We start from the raw sequence: 17,145 nt of genomic DNA, 5'->3' as shown, positions 1-17,145 counted from the left end.
CATAGTTTAACTCATTAATATGAACATGTGGGAGGCATACATAAAGGATCTACAGTGATATTTTAATAGGAATTTCCAAAGCATTTAACAAATTTACAAATAATCATCGTCAAAAATTAATAAACTTAATTAAAAATTAAATAAGTGAAAAATAATTCAGTCATGGGCCATATATACCCTACCTCCGTACTATGAGGCCGGCGAACTCACCTTTCGTCGAAAGAGACCAGATACAGATTCCTCACGTGTCACGGAGAGGAATCGAACCCAGGATCTTTCCAACCAAAGGGTTACATCTGTACCGAAATTGATCTAGATCTTATATAGCCTCGAAACTTGTTCCATTGTTTTAGCAAGGCGTTCACAAATAAACCAACACTTGTAGAAATGCTACAGGCACACAAAGGGAGAGGATGTGGTAGGCGATTAGAGATTTTTCCACTTTCTCTTTACATCATTGAATTTCTTTCTTTCTTTCCTGCTAATTTTTCCGTGTCGCAGGATTAAGAGAATTAAGAACGAAGTTCCATTTGCATTTATCCCGATTCAAATACGAATATTATCGATTCACTTTTATTCTACCCATGTATTCAACATCCGGCTAAATCCTAAATGTTTAAAAAAATGTCGATCAAAAAAATTGAAAATTGTTAAAAGCAACAAGGAAATGTTTTTAAATTTCCTAATAGTTTCTCACGCAATCAGACCTAATCGGACTAAATGAAAGGGAAATAAGAGAGGAAGTTCTTACTCCTCGGTATAGGTCGCCTCCTTCAAATACAGGGTGTCCCAAAATTCACGCAAGAAGTAATTTTGATAGAAAACACAGGTTTTTAATTAAAAATTGTAATTTCTTATTGATTCATAAAGTATACAGTATAGGGTTATGCATGGAATAGCATATCGGGTAAATGGCCTCCACAGCTTTGCAGGCACATACGCACTCTTTTGTCGAAATTTTCCATGACCGTTTTGTATAAATGTGACTGAATTTCGTTGATACAGCGCTCAATTTCCTCCTTAAGGCGTAGGTGGTCGTGGGCTTGTTGGAATAAACCTTAAACTTCAAAAAACCCGAAAGAAAAAAGTCCAACGGCGTTAAGTCACATGATCTGGGTAGCCAATTCTGATCACCAAAACGGGAAATTACACGACCAGGAAATGAGTCATGCAGTAATTGAATTGTTTCTCGGGCTGTATGGCATCTGGTACCATCTTGTTGAAACCACATGTCGTCCACATCCATATCTTGCAATTTAGGCACAAAAAACTGGACTATCATGTCGCGATAGCGAGCACCATTAACTGTTATTGCCTTACCAGCCGCATTTTCGAAGAAGAGGAATGGCCCGATGATGCCTCCAGACCAAAATCCGCACCAAACAGTGACACGTTGTGAATGCATTTGTTTCTCAACAATCACTCGTGGATTTTCTGAACCCCAAATGCGACAATTTTGTCGATTAACAAAGCCATCAAGATGAAAATGAGCCTCATCGCTGAAGATGATTTTGTTCGAAAAATAAGCATCCACTTTTTGTTGTTCCATAATCCATTCAACGAACTCTCTTCGCTGTGTGTGGTTAGTAGGCTTCAGTTCTTGAGTCAATTGAACTTTGTAAGCATAAAGATGCAAATCGTTCGTGAGAATATGCTGTAGAGAGCTTCTCGAAATGCCCAATTCAAGACCACGGTGCCAAATTTCCTGGACTCTCAGCAACACTCTCACGAACTGCTTCGATGTTTTCTGTTGAACGATTTGTTGAAGGACGGCCAGAGTGTATAAGATCACTAATTGATCCAGTTTCCTTGAATTTTTAAATTAATCTTTTCACAGTTGGTGAAGTTAAATCACTATTCCGACCATATTTTGTACGAAAATTGCGAACTGTAGCTGCCAAACCTTCATTATTTTTAAAATATTGCTCAACAATGAAAATGCGTTATTCTTTCGTGTAGCGCTCTATTTTAATAACCCTGAACTGTCCGCTGTCACGCTGTCTTTTTTTTCTCGTTGGCAACTTTACCGCACAACAAACACCCTGTAAAAGCGATTAATTTCGTAATACAGTTAGGTTTCACTGTTAGGTTGTTGGCTTCAGTTTAGAAATGATTACTTTACTGAGATTATTTTATTCAATAATTTTAAAGTTGTTGTTGCTGTAAAAGAGGTTCAGAGGAAGATTTACATTTACATTATTCTCATTATTTGGTTCCTTTATTTATATGAGTTTGCCTTTTATGAATTATTACGTAACATTTTAAACAAGTAAAACGATACAAGAAAAAAAAAATATATATATATATAAATATATATATATGAGGCCGGCTAACTCTCTGAACCAGTGCCCAACATTTCTTGCGCGATAGACAGTAGGATTGACGTCCATGAAACAAATGTTCAACTGTTACCTGCTGGATTAAAGATCAACATTATAGAATGAACTTGATCGTCAAAAATTTCAGATATTCCTTTGAGGATACCCTACCTTCCATCAGTATCAGAAGGCTGGTTCGATACCAGTGGAACATGCCTCACATTAGGACACCACCTCCAGACCCTTGAGTTGTGTTTACAAGGAAAGCTGGGTTCATTGTTTAATGGGGACTTCTGCCAAATCCTCTGGCTACCGATATACAGACAAGGTGTATCGTGATTCATCAGCCCATATGACGTTTTGTTAGAGTTTTTCAAGGTCAGGTTATGGGTGGGAAACACCCTTCATTAAATGCTGCGATCATTTGCTCTAAACAGAAAGTTCTGTTTGTCCGTACAAGAATTCTCAGACAACGCGATCTCGGTCTTGACTGACTGTCTTAGGACTACAGTTACGTCTTTCAGATAGGAAAAGTGGGTTATTTTTCCACTGATTAAACACCCAGGATATCTGACCTTTTGAGAAACCAGTTAGCGCTGCTGTTTTCAACAACGTGGCTCCAGTCAGTCGAGCACCCACAATAAGCCATCAATTCGGACTTCGCTTATCAAACTCAGAACGATCTTTGGTTTTTCCATTTGTGATCAACACTGATGACGATTACCAACCAGCAGCATTCTTAAACGGTTGCTGAGAACATTTGGTGAGTATTTTGCATATACGCTGCGCTGCGTGAGTGACATTTAATACATCTGCGTAAAGGTTTCTAATTCAATGGCCGGTATGTGTGTATATTATCGACGTTCATCGAGAACAACGCTAATTGTTATTAAGAATGATTAAAGAAAAAGCAGAGGATGAGACACTGACGTTGACTGGCTCAGCTCCTGTTGTCAGAGGGCTGAAAATGCTTCAATTATTGTTTATTTCCCATGCACTTACTATTGCTTTTGCTTTACTTTCCCGTGTAATAATTATTTCAAGAAGAGGTGTGCATTATAATAACGTTGAAGGAGGATCGCAAGTACACTGGAAAATGTCTCATTTCAGTGGAATTGATTAATAATGTGAAAAATACAGAAATCCACTCACCAATTTAAATGACTTCTTTATTTGTATTAGCGGGCAACGCATACTTACACTTGCACTTTACCCAACAAGTGTATAGTTTAACTGACCAAATATTTGAATGAATGGTTTATTATTAATTACAATTAGCATACGAAATGGGCGGTTAAATACAATCGGAACTCCTCTTTTGTTCAAAGACCGCTTAGCGATATTAGTGGAGACATAAGTTTCAGGTTCATCTTTACGGATTTCTGCGGCAAGGAATTTTCCTGTGTTTCCCCTCACGTTGGGAGTGGCAATCTTAATGAATGAGGAAAACAAGTTACCTGCCAGTGCGTCTAACAACCGTTTGTGACGTCCAATACCATTACTGTTAATTAGTTTCACCAAGCCACTTTGAGATTCCCGAACATTCACGAGAATACTGATAGAGATAAAACAAAAAGCTAGCATGAACTGCATTCCTGTAAGAACATAAAAAAAAATTATATTCAAAAATGAATAACAGAAGAAAATTTTATAAAAGTCATTAATTTGTAAAACATAAAAATACTTTGAAGCTCATTACATCATAAACATAATTTCTGTTTATATTTTAAAGAATTATACCCATCAAAATGGCCGCGCTTTTAGCCTAGTGGTTATCAGCTTCGCATTCTATGCCTGGGAAAGGCATGTCCTGGGCTCGATTCTCTTCGCCGTCGTCAGGATCCTTCTCAGACATAGCCAAGTCAGCCAGTCTTGGGCGTGGACAGCAGGGTTTTTCTCCCCAGTTTATTTGGGTTTTTCCTTCCGCAGGCAGGCAAAGCGTGTGAACACAAGCTTCTACAGACACAGGATACCACCAGGAATAAGGAGTAACCAACCTGTTGCGTAGGATTTTGATTCCGAATTTCTACACTGTAAATGGTGTAGGTCTACGCGCGAGCGTAAATCAGGAAAACACATCAAATGTTGTAAAATGTATAGGACATCATAATAATGAAGAAATAAAGCACGCGAATAGCCACGTGTTTTATCTATCGATTTAATTGTAAGCTCTATGGGGTAAACAAGTCAGGATCAGTAAAGTAGGCCTTCCTGTTGGACCCGATTAAAAACGCTCTAAATTTCAAGAGCGACCAATGATTCTACAGACTTTCTACGACTTGTGTTCAAAGGTTAGTAATGTTATTTCGGACAGCCCTCTGGGTGTGGATTGGCATAAGTCTATATTTATGGTCACCGAATAATTACTGGATCTTCAGATAATAACGAAACCGTCTCATTGCTAATACACGACGATGGAGAAGACAAAATCTTCATAGTGGTGTACAAGCTATGAGACCAAAATTTGTACGTTAATACCACCGCATTTTTTTTAGGTGTGAGCTGAAGATAGCCTTGCTTACCAGCCCTGATGGTGAGAAGGCAGATGATTAATGAGATCATATTATGGAGAAACCGAATGACGTGCGTGAACGAAAAAAAAAATAGAATTACTCTGAATATACCATGAGAACATAAATTTTGTAGTACCAACAAAACCCGGGTGTTTTCACGAAAAATAAGTGGAAGCATGGAGTAATCGTAATTTGTTCATGTTATAATGTTAGGCAATTTTTAATCCCAGTCATAAATAATAGTATGTGTGTGTGTGTGTGCGTGTGTGTGTGTGTGTGTGTTATAATTTATGGGAAAAAATACATCGTTATTTAATTGCGTTTGTAATGTGCCCACAGTTTCTTTTATTGTATCTTTCTAAGATTGTTTTTTAAATACCGGTATATTAAACTGTTTTTTACATAAAAATTCGCTCTCAACTCAAAAATAGCTCTCTAAAATTGAGCGGTACAAAATAATAAAGTTAATATAAGTATAAAAAAACATAACTTTTGATTGATGTTCAACTTTTCTTGGTGTTGCAGATAACGTGCCAATTCTTAAAATCTGTTGTAATCGCTTTTGATCGACTTACTGACTTCGAGATAAGTTTGAATGTGCATCCGAATAAAGTCCAAAGATAGGCTAAGGTGTAAAGGCTTATTTAAAAACAAAAAATGTAATTTTCGCATCCATCATTCTAACTTTTAATTAAATTATGTCAGTTAAATCGATGAGATATAAACAATAAAACATGTAACAACAATAGTGAAATCACAGCTAGATCAGGCTCCTTACAGATATTCTTGTGTTGCTGATGTCGGCGTGGATGCGAAAAGATGGCGATTGAAACAAAGCAACTGAAACTCTGAGCTATCAGACAGGTCCGTCTGTTTTACTGGAAAACTCTACAAGGAAAATATGAGTCTAGCTAGCTCTCGTGAAGATAAAATTCGATTTTAAAAGAATTTTGTACATCCTAGTCGGTTTATTTTTACAATTAGTATTTGTATTTATACGTTGGTAGGCCGTTTCTAAACGCAGTCTTTCACACTAGGCTCACCTGTCATCTGTAACCCCTTTATCCATGATTATGAATTCGATGTCTGTCGCCTGGGAACGGAAAACTCAAGCAAGCAAAAGCAAAAATAATCCTAACTGAAAATCGAGGATTAGCCACTAGCTCTTAATCAACTATGATTGCAAATGCCGAGTTTGGATATGTTCTTATGCGAGTCTGAATCCGACCTGCTTTGCATATATCTACGGATGAAGTTAATGGTAGATATTTTGTGATTTTGGGAACTTTCTGTGTGATTGACTGAGTGGTGTAAAAATTTTAAGGTTCTTTTTTTTTGTAGTTCTATTCTTTTATTTTTTTTTTATTGCATACTGACGAATAGCAGTCAACCTGTAGTGGCAGCATTCTAATGTGCATGTGAAGGAATCCTGCAGAAGAACAACACCACTACTGGTCAAGTTAGGATAACGGTTCAGAGAACATTAAAATACATCCTTTTTGGTATCCTCGTCACACCAATTCTCCTAATATTATTGTTCGTAGTCAAGAATTCAGAGCAAGCTTCACTTATTGTCAACCTAGGCTAAAAGACCATCGAAATATCTACAGGCAAAAAAAAAAAAAAAAAAACACTTACTCATCCCTCTCCACAGCCCTCTTCGAACACATCACCGAAGGGCTTTCAATCACTTGACCCTTCTCAGCCTGACAAAATCCACAGCCAACAAATCCTCTCCCGCTCGAACACTCATCGTAGCATATACCAGTACCTACCCCTCCCCTGCAGCACTTCACCAACAGCTGTCCTCCTCGGACCCCGAAGATATCATAATGACAGCTAGAAAGAAAAATAAATATATAAAAGGGGGGGGTTAGCTTTTTTCCTATTTAATCGCAGTTTCCGAGAAAACTTCGGTCTCACTCACAGCATGCTGAGATATGTGCACACAAGATATTTATGAGAACTTATACACAAGCATTTTGCATTGTAATAAAAGTCGTGTCACTTTTTAAACAAAATTTAAAAGCAAAAAAATAGCAACGTTTGTAATCACGTACAGAATATTAAATATGACCGTGATTGCTAACTATTGGATAATTGCAATAACGGAACAAAGAGTTATCAAAATCTAATATTTAAGTGAAAGACAATGAAGTCAATGGATATTATAAATTTTCGCCAAAAAACAGAAGAAAGAAAGAAAGAAAAAGAAATCGTGTTATAAAAACTAAAAGAGAAAGAAAGAAAGAAAGAGAGAGAGAAGTATTGACTTATTTTTTCATTGTCATTAGACTAACAAAAGGTAAACTAATAAAATAGGACAAACAAAAGAATTCTTACCTGATTCTTGAATTTCAGGCTTTTGTATACTCCGAATTTTCTATTCTGAATTGATGTAGTGCGCTCTTATTCTCTGTCCCAGTGTTACGTTATGCCGGTGGTCGTCTATATTAAAAATATATGACATCATCACATGCGGAAGTAGTGGAAGGAGCAGTAGTAATAGTGCGTGTATTATATAAACCAAATAGCTACATAAAACCTTCCGCGCATTTCTAAGATTCTTTAAATGAGATTCAACTGTCATAATTTCTTGAGTTTCTTATATTCCAAATACGTCTTCAAATTAAAGAAGAATTTGATGTCTTTTGAATCTACTATAGTCACGTTACATAAATTCACCTTCAACCAACCTTCAGTCAGCATCATCGTTTGAATTCGCCATTCAGTTTCTTGTTTATCTCAAATGAATGATTTACACACACACACACACACACACACACACACACACACACACACACACACACACACACACACACACACACACACACACACACACACACGCACGCACGCACGCACACATGTACGATAACCTGGAAAGTCTTGATGCGTTGCTGAACTGGAAGCCTGAACACGAATATATTGTGTTTCGTTAAGTTTGTATGGTATTTTGAGTGCGTGTTTCTTGTTCGTAGTATGTCCTTAGAGCTCTTTTCAGGCTATTGTAGTTTGTAAGTTTCTGTGTTCAAAAGGTAGTTTGTTTATCCTAAATGTCAGCCGGATGTTATTTTAATAAACGAGACCCATCTAAGACCCTCGGACAGCCCAAAATTAAGGGATTATCTCCTATACGGAACCGACAGACTAAATTATAGAGGCGGCGGCACTGGTATCTTCATTAAAAATTATATCAAACACCATTCTGTAAACAACCCTCCATCCACTAATCTTGAGGTCAAAGGCGTGGAAGTATTCACCAGCTCTGCCGACAGACTGAAAATCTACTCAGCTTACAACCCACCCTTAAAACCTCTACTGCATTCTGATCTAAATGTCATCTTAGGAGTCAGAGAGCCCATTATTTTTGTCGGAGACTTCAACTCCTAGTACCCTGCTGGAATTGTAGAACCACCAACAAAAATGGCTGCATAATCTCTAACTACATAAGTTCCAACTAAGCTGTTGTGGCTGGCACCACCGAACCAACCTACCTCAGCACGTGTGGCACTGCTGACATCCTGGGTATAGCTATCCTGCAAGATATTAAACTTCATTGAATGAGTTTATTGAATTAAAAAATCATTGAACGAGCTGTCATCTGATCACAACCCAATTCTTCTACAGCTGGGAAAGCAAGATCACCTGTCTCCTCCCTCTCACTCATTTATATTAGGAAAGATTGTCAAAAGTACTCCGAGATTACATTGGACCTGTTCCTCATATAAGTTCAAAAGCAGATGTTGAAACCGCAGTCACAAGCCTCACCCAACAAATTAACTCCGCTATGATGGCAGCCACCTCCTACAAATCTGTCCACAAGCCTGGTCGTCTGCCTGAAGATATGAATTTGATCAGGGAAAAAAATAGAGCAAGGAAAAGATTTCACAACACCAGCGCGCCACAAGACAAAATAGTTCTTAACAGACTAAATGGTGGAGTGAGAGATCCACTCAAAGATTACAGAAACCAATCATGGGAGGAAACGTTACTTGCTATCTCACCTGCTGATCACTCTATCTGGGAGCTACTGAGCAATATCAAAAACAAAGGCACCCTTCCCCCTGTAATCTCTTACCAGGGCATTGTTCACACAGACCTTGAAAAGGCAGAAACCAGAGTAAAAAATTTAGAAGAGCAGTGTAAACCTTCATTTGAAAATTTGGACTTCGATCATTTATATAAAATTAACAGAGAGGGCAGACACGTATACGTATGAATCGCTAATTCCACAGATTTTGTGATTGATGGTTTGAAAACACACAGCAATGAATAAACGATATTATTATGTATTAATTATTATTATATATTAAGTGTACTTTTGTCAGGACTTATGAATTTATAAAAATTATCATTTGGTTACCGAAACAATAACTGTTTATTGGAATAATTGGCAAATATAGTTACAAAATAAAATTTGATGTTTCAACCTGCTCTAATAAACATGCTAATAAATAATTTTGTGGTTTATCATTAAAGTTTCATGAAGTATTTTGAATTATAGCGGACGACCTGGTGCTATTATTGTAAACAGATCTTAGCATAAAGAAAAACGGCCGTTTGATGTGGTGTGCTGAAAGATATTTATTAGTTTTAAAACCGAGAGTAAAATCCTACCTATTTTGATGAGGCACAAAATACGATGAAGAATAACCGAGCTTAAACTTGGCAATTGTTAGTAGAGGGAGAATGTCCACTTGCTCCACGCAGAACTATTCGTTATTAAAACGTTTCGACGTATGAAATGATGTCTTTATATTTAGAAATAACCGAATAGCGTCACATGTTCTCTCTCTTTCTGTCGAAAACACACCTACATTGCGTCTGTCGATGTGGCATATGACTACATCTTGTATTATGAATATTTATGATAATTAAGAAATACATATTGAGTGACACACTGGCGCAATATACGATGCATCAGAAATCGCAAACATCACATGTATTCATACTTTGAAAACACTGGTTATAATTGCCACTGAACACGATATTAGTTATAATCATAACTGTTTTTGACACAATATAAACTAAAATATAAAATTTATCTTTATTTGAATATAGCTATGGATAAAAAAAAATAAAACTCACTGATATATTGGCAGTGGCGTTTCAGCCTTTTTTATCCATCATACAAAATGACTATCCGCGCGGTTGCCCGAGTGACTATACGTTTCGCATATGTTTGGGAAAGCAGTGTCCTGGGCTCAATTCCCCTCACCGATGTGAAGTTTAAGGATCTTTCTCAGGCATAGCCAAGTTAGCCTGTGTTTGGCGTGGACAGCAGGGTTTTCTCTCCAGTTTAACTGGGGTTTTTCATCCCGCATGTAGGCAAACAGCCCCGTGAACACACGCGGCTCCAGCCATAGAATATACCGGGAGGCACAGGGCTAGTTACCTTATCCTCTGGACGGGTACAACTTAGAAGGGCCTAAGATAGTTCTGTAACAGTCCAATAGGCCTAATACGTAGAAGGGAGAAGAAGAACAAGAAGAAGACAAATTCACTGTATATTTCCCAACCATATGTTACCGCTAGCTGTCCAACAATTTAAAAAATCGCTGTTAGATTTAGAACCTTATATTAAAGAAATCATTCGAAAAAAAAATTTATCAGACGTTGCAGAAGGCGCGATGGTGATGAAAAATGGTTCATTAACCCTAGGATATATACATTTATGCTAAATAAAATAAAAAAAGAAAAAGAAAATAATAAATAAAGGATGGTTAATCTGATGATAGGCATCGTTTTAGCATAATATGTAAGTTCGTAGAATTCCCTATTTTAGTAATTACAGATCTTACCAAGAGCATTAACAAACAGTATATGATTATTATTGTTATTTACCAACCTTTAAATAGTATTTTCAGTGTTTTGTGTAGCAGATAACTCTAGTAGTGAATCTCTGACTCTGGTAAGTAAGTTCGCGTATTTCTACCTGCTGAAAACTCAGAGTTTAACCCTTGAAACACAGAAAGATCCTAGAACTCACATATCATATAGGCTGATTAGAATTAGGAACACAAGATGGCGTCCGTTGTCTAGAGTATATTTCCTGCATCTGCATATCATAAAGTAAAAAGGAATTCAATTACCCACGATGATAATGGATGTAGGCAATTTACTATCGATAAAGGTTTTGATACGTCCTTTGATTTTCATTGTGAAACTGGACAGTAATTTCATTTTGGCAAAACATGGAACTGGTAGCAGGATTTTTTATTACGTTTACTTCGTGCTCGTACCAATTCCTTGTCATAGAGTTTATTATTATTATTATCTTTTCCAATATATGCAGAACAACGAGGGAATTTTATCCCTCAATTCTTTCTTAATTTGAGTACCAACCCATCCTGTACTGACTCATATAAACATGGGAGGTAAAGGATTGTAAACTTGCAAAACACTCATCGTATTGTTTTACGTCAAGTGATGTGGCGTTTACAAATACACTTCTCATTAAGATAATGAACTGACATCTGAATGCATTAGTAGTTGTACGATTTTAAAATATACTAAGAGAAATATTTATTTTTTTTATTCGTCTTTCACTACTTAATAAATGAATACTAACTTCACGAACGCAATTAATTTTTCGGATCGACACACCGGACTTTAAAATGATTACTTTAATGAGAGATACGTCGTGTTTTTTCAGAGCTTGGGTCAAACATGAATTATTTCTTCTGTCATCTACCTATCTTTCTATTATTTCATTTTCATATCACCAATCCACATAGAGTTCGAATCTTCTGGTCCCCTATCTGTTTTAGTTAGTTATATTATTACTCCGAACATATCGCTACATATACACGGCGCCGTTCTTATTAATATTCATAAATACGATTTGGAAAGAAGCAGTTTGCAAAAAGATCCATCCATCAGCCTTCGTTGTCACACGCTTCAGTTATTCCGATAAAAATTCGTTTCATTAGCTGAAGTGACCTAACACCGGAAAGTACCGTACTGTATACGTACCTGCAGGGATGTATTTCCGAGTGCTGCAGCAAGTTAAAGGCACAATACATACAGTACATCAGCATCGGTTCCCTTCTGAATGAGGTAAGATTCTCCCTTTGGTTTCATCCTTAACATCTTTCTGGTTATGTTTTTAAAATATTATTTCTGTTTATTCAAAACCAGGAAATATAAAATGTTGCTTATTCTAAATCAGAATAAACAATGAAATTTGGACAATTAAATAAATAATTGGAGTTTAACGCGCTTATTATCGGAAAAACGATAGAAATATTTATTTTAGGAGAATCATTTATATCTTAAGTTTTAAGCTGAGAAATGCATCACAACATTTCTCGGCTTAAAACTTGCTAATTGTTTTTAAATCTAAAACTGCTTTTCCTATTCGTATATTGTCACGTGATTGAAATTGCAGAATCGGTTCTCATTGCGGTTGCGTGGAGAATGATAACTTCAACTGCCTTTACTTATTCAAAAAAGTCAACCTGGAAATAGTTGTTGCCAAGCAAAGCTTAATTTTTCGCCTTAAAAATATCAAAACTATTATTTTCAAAAATTAAACCAGTAAGACCGAATAATAATAATAATAATAATAATAATAATAATAATAATAATAATAATATATATAAATATATATATATTTTTTTTTTTTTTTACTGAAAGATCCTAAAAGGTTCGACCGAATATTTAATATTTTAGAAAATATTTTAGAAAAATGAACTAAAAAAAATTATATCTGATATTAGATATCTTCAAAATTTATGACAGATATGAAGTATTTGTTACAAATATTGGTCACACCCTACTTATGTATCATAGGTTTTCTCAACATTTCGTGCGTGCATGTTGGATTGATAAAAAAAAAAAGGTAAAAAAAGTATAAATTTGACAACATTTTGTGAAAATTCAATCCATTTTTCCTTTCCGTAATCAAGCTGTTACTGGCATTCGAACTTGGTTTGTAGTCCGATATGTCTGTAAATGTGTCTGTTCTCAAGCCAGTTCGTCTACTTTTTTCAAACTACAGGAAACGGCACTGCTATTTCCGTATACGACACGCTAATTTATCTTCATCCGAATAGTTTATAAATGTTTCTCTTGTCTGAAAGATGATATTCAAACCTAGATCTTCCCAAGAAATGGTGTTCTCGCTAGGGGCTAAATTATTTTTTAAAAATTATTTTCTAAAAAAATGTCTCTCTTTTCTAAGGAATTAATTTTTGAGGTTTCAACAGAATAATATTCGACAGTTATTCACATTTAACGATAAAAGTTTACAAGACATATTTTCCGCACGCACGCACACACAGACACACAGAATAAGTTTTTTATAATAATAATAATAATTTATTGCTTCTATATTATGTATTTACAACACATGTCCTTTTAAAATTATCAATAAAGACTATAACAGAATTTTTGAATACAGAGTATACAGATTAATAATAATAATAATAATAATAATAATAATAATAATAATAATAATAATAATAATAATGATAATAATAATAATAATAATAATAATAATAATAATAATAATAATAATAATAATAATTGAAAAAGAGTGATTAAACATACAAATTTCTGCATTTACTTATAAGGATTAGTTATTATTAATAATAATAATAATAATAATAATAATAATAATAATAATAATAATAATAATAATAATAATACCTCTCTAGAAGATTGCTCTACAGTTAAAAGAATTGGAATAGTTCCAAGCGTAGATTTTACGTAAGTTTCCAATTCTTCGTGAGTTTGATTTATATTTAAAAAAAAAGGAAAATAAAAAAGTTCCTCAAAATTAAAGTTTATATATAAAATATTAAATTAATCATTTAGATAAATTATATTTTAAAAATATTTTATTAAAATTAAAATTACTTGGTTCAATATTATTTTACATGACTATTTCTAAACCAGTATTTTTGTTTATTCATAATCTGTATATAGATAGGTTGTGGGGTTATATTCGTTCGAACTTTCAAAGCAAATTTCAGATTTTACAAATCCTTGGTAAGTAATGTAATATAAAGATTACTTTCAAGTCATCGAATGCAATAAATCCATGATGACCAATATAAAGATATAATATATATATATATATATATATATTTATTTATATATATTTATATAATTATATATAATTATATATAATTATATAATTATATATTTATATATATTTATATATATATTTATATAATTATATATATATTTATATATATATAAATATATAATTATATATATATATATATATATTTATATATATATATATACATATATATATATATAAATTTTCATATATATATATGAAAAATATATATATCTTTATATATATCTTTATATTACTCACCATGGATTTATTGCATGGTTTTTCGATGACTTGGAAATTATTCTCCAACTGAACAAACCCATGGTGAGTAATATAAAGAATACTTTCCAGGTCATCGAATGCAATAAATCCATGGTGAGTAATATAAAGATATTATATCTTTATATTACTCACCATGGATTTATTGCATTCCATGCCTTGGAAAGTATATAAAGATATATATAAAGAATACATTCCAAGTCATCGAATGCAATAATTCCATGGGGAGTAATATAAACATAAATATATATATTTTCAAAGTCATCGAATGCAATAAATTTATTATTGCTTTCGATGACTTGGAAAGTTATATCTTTATATTATTTATTACAATAAATAAAAATATATATATAAATATATACAGGGCGTCCCAAAATTTGCGCAAGAAGTAATTTTGATAGAAAACACAGGTTTTTAATTAAAAATTGTAATTTCTTATTGATTCATAAAGTATACAGTATAGGGGTACGCATGGAACAGCATATCGGGTAAATGGCCTCCACAGCTTTGCTGGCACATACGCACTCTTTTGTCGAAATTTTCCATGATTGTTTTGCATAAATGTGGCTGAATTTCGTTGATACAGCGCTCAGTTTTCTCCTTCAAGGCGTGGGTGGTCGTGGGCTTGTTGGCATAAACCTTAGACTTCAAAAAACCCCAAAGAAAAAATTCCGACTGCGTTAAGTCACATGATCTTGGCGGCCAATTCTGATCACCAAAACCGGAAATTACACGACCAGGAAATGACTCATGCAGTAATTGAATTGTTTCTCGGGATGTATGGAATGTGGCACCATCTTGTTGAAACCACATGTCGTCCACATCCATATCTTGCAATTTAAGCACAAAAAAACTGGATTATCATGTCGCGATAGCGAGCATCATTCACTGTTATTGCCTTGCCAGCAGCATTTTCGAAGTAGAATGGCCCGATGATGCCTCCAGCCCAAAATCTGCACCAAACAGTGACACGTTGTGAATGCATTTGTTTCTCAACAATCACTCGTGGATTTTCTGAACCCCAAATGCGACAATTTTGTCGATTAACAAAGCCATCAAGATGAAAATGAGCCTCATCGCTGAAGATGATTTTGTTCGAAAAATAAGCATCCACTTGTTGTTCTTCCATAATCCATTCAACGAACTCTCTTCGCTGTGTGTGGTCAGTAGGCTTCAGTTCTTGAGTCAATTGAACTTTGTAAGCATAAATATGCAAATCTTTCGTGAGAATATGCTGTAGTGTGCTTCTCGAAATGGCCAATTCAAGACCACTGTGCCAAATTGATGTTCCTGTACTCTCAGCAACACTCTCACGAACTGCTTCGATGTTTTCTGTTGAACGACTTGTTGAAGGACGGCCAGCGTGTATAAGATGACTAATTGATCCAGTTTCCTTGAATTTTTTAATTAATCTTTTCACAGTTGATAAAGTTAAATCACTATTCCCACCATATTTTGTACGAAAATTGCGAACTGTAGCTGCCAAACTTTCATCATTTTTAAAATATTGCTCAACAATGAAAATTGGTGGCCAGAAGACAGATCTGGAGCTGGAAGGAAATGTCATCAGGAAGGTGAGAGACTTTAGATACTTAGGTTCAACAGTGGGAGAAGATGGAGGAGCGGAGAAGGAAGTGGGATGCAGGATACAAGCGGGTTGGAGGAACTGGAGGGAGATGGCTGGAGTGTTATGCGATAAGAGGGTGCCGATCAATCTGAAAGGCAAAATTTATAGGACAGTAGTGAGGACTATAGCTATGACATATGCTATAGAAACTGTGGCCCTGAGGAAAGATAACATCAGCAGGATGGAAGTAGCAGAGATGAGAATGCTTAGGTGGATGTGCGGTGTGACCAGAAAGGATCATCTGAGAAATGACTATGTCAGGGGAACAGTGAAAGTTACGAACGTAGGAGCGAAAATACAGGAGGCAAGGTTGAGATGGTTTGGTCATGTGATGAGGAGGGAGGAACGAATATGTGGGAAGAAGGGTCATGCAGATGGATGTGCAAGGAAGGCGGAAGCGTGGGCGGCCAAAGAAGAGATGGAGGGAGCTGGTAGAAGAGGATTTGAAGATGAAGAACTTGGATGTGGTGAAAGCCCAAGACAGGAAGGTGTGGAGGAGACTCATAGCAAACAGTGACCCCCACTTAAGTGGGAGAACCTAAATTGTCAGCTGTCACGCTGTCTTTTTTTTCACTTTACCGCACAAATGGCGCTATCTTGCGTGAATTTTGTGACACCCTGTATATACTTTCCAAGTCATCGAATGCAATAAATTTTAGTGCGAAATATAAATTTTAGTGCAATATATATATATATATATATATATATATATATATTCTGTTTTCGCATTCTGTTTTTGTGGGTATAGTATAATTGGAACATTTCGACTCCTAAAATTAGTGTACTATAAATTTTACAGTAGTAGTAGTGCAGTGGCCGTTATTAGAAAAGTCAAATGTTATTAAACTAGTGAGAACTTCCAAAAATGTCTGCAGTGCATGCAGATATTTGATTCGAGTTATACTTTTCAGTAATAATGTAGAGATTTCCAGAGGTACCAGGTTTGAAAACCTCAAAAATCGGTACTACACGTTATGCCGTATATATGACGTCACAATTTTACACATCGATGTAAAACTGTAATGCCAGTACAGAATTACAGAACTCATTCTATTGTGTGCGTGGGGTGGGGATGAAAAAGCAAAAAATTTATAAAGTATTTCATCTTATTAAAATTAAAAAAAAAAAAAAAATCAATCCTGCACACGTTTTTATTCCTGAAAGGGAGTAGGTAGCCTTGCATTAACCCCCAGTTTTTTTTGTTTTTTTTTTCGAAAACCAATAAACAGTTCGTTTTTACTTTTCGCCATCTTGAGGCAAGTCAATGTCTCGATTCCCAACTGGTAATTTATCTTAAGGAGGTGTTTGATGTTCTGCGACAGGACAAAGGGATCCACA

Source organism: Typopeltis vanoorti, unplaced genomic scaffold (assembly GCF_054136105.1).
Source record: "Typopeltis vanoorti isolate ZY-2024b unplaced genomic scaffold, IOZ_Tvanoo_1.0 HiC_scaffold_632, whole genome shotgun sequence".
NCBI lineage: Eukaryota > Metazoa > Arthropoda > Arachnida > Uropygi > Thelyphonidae > Typopeltis > Typopeltis vanoorti.
This window is presented reverse-complemented; position numbering follows the sequence as displayed.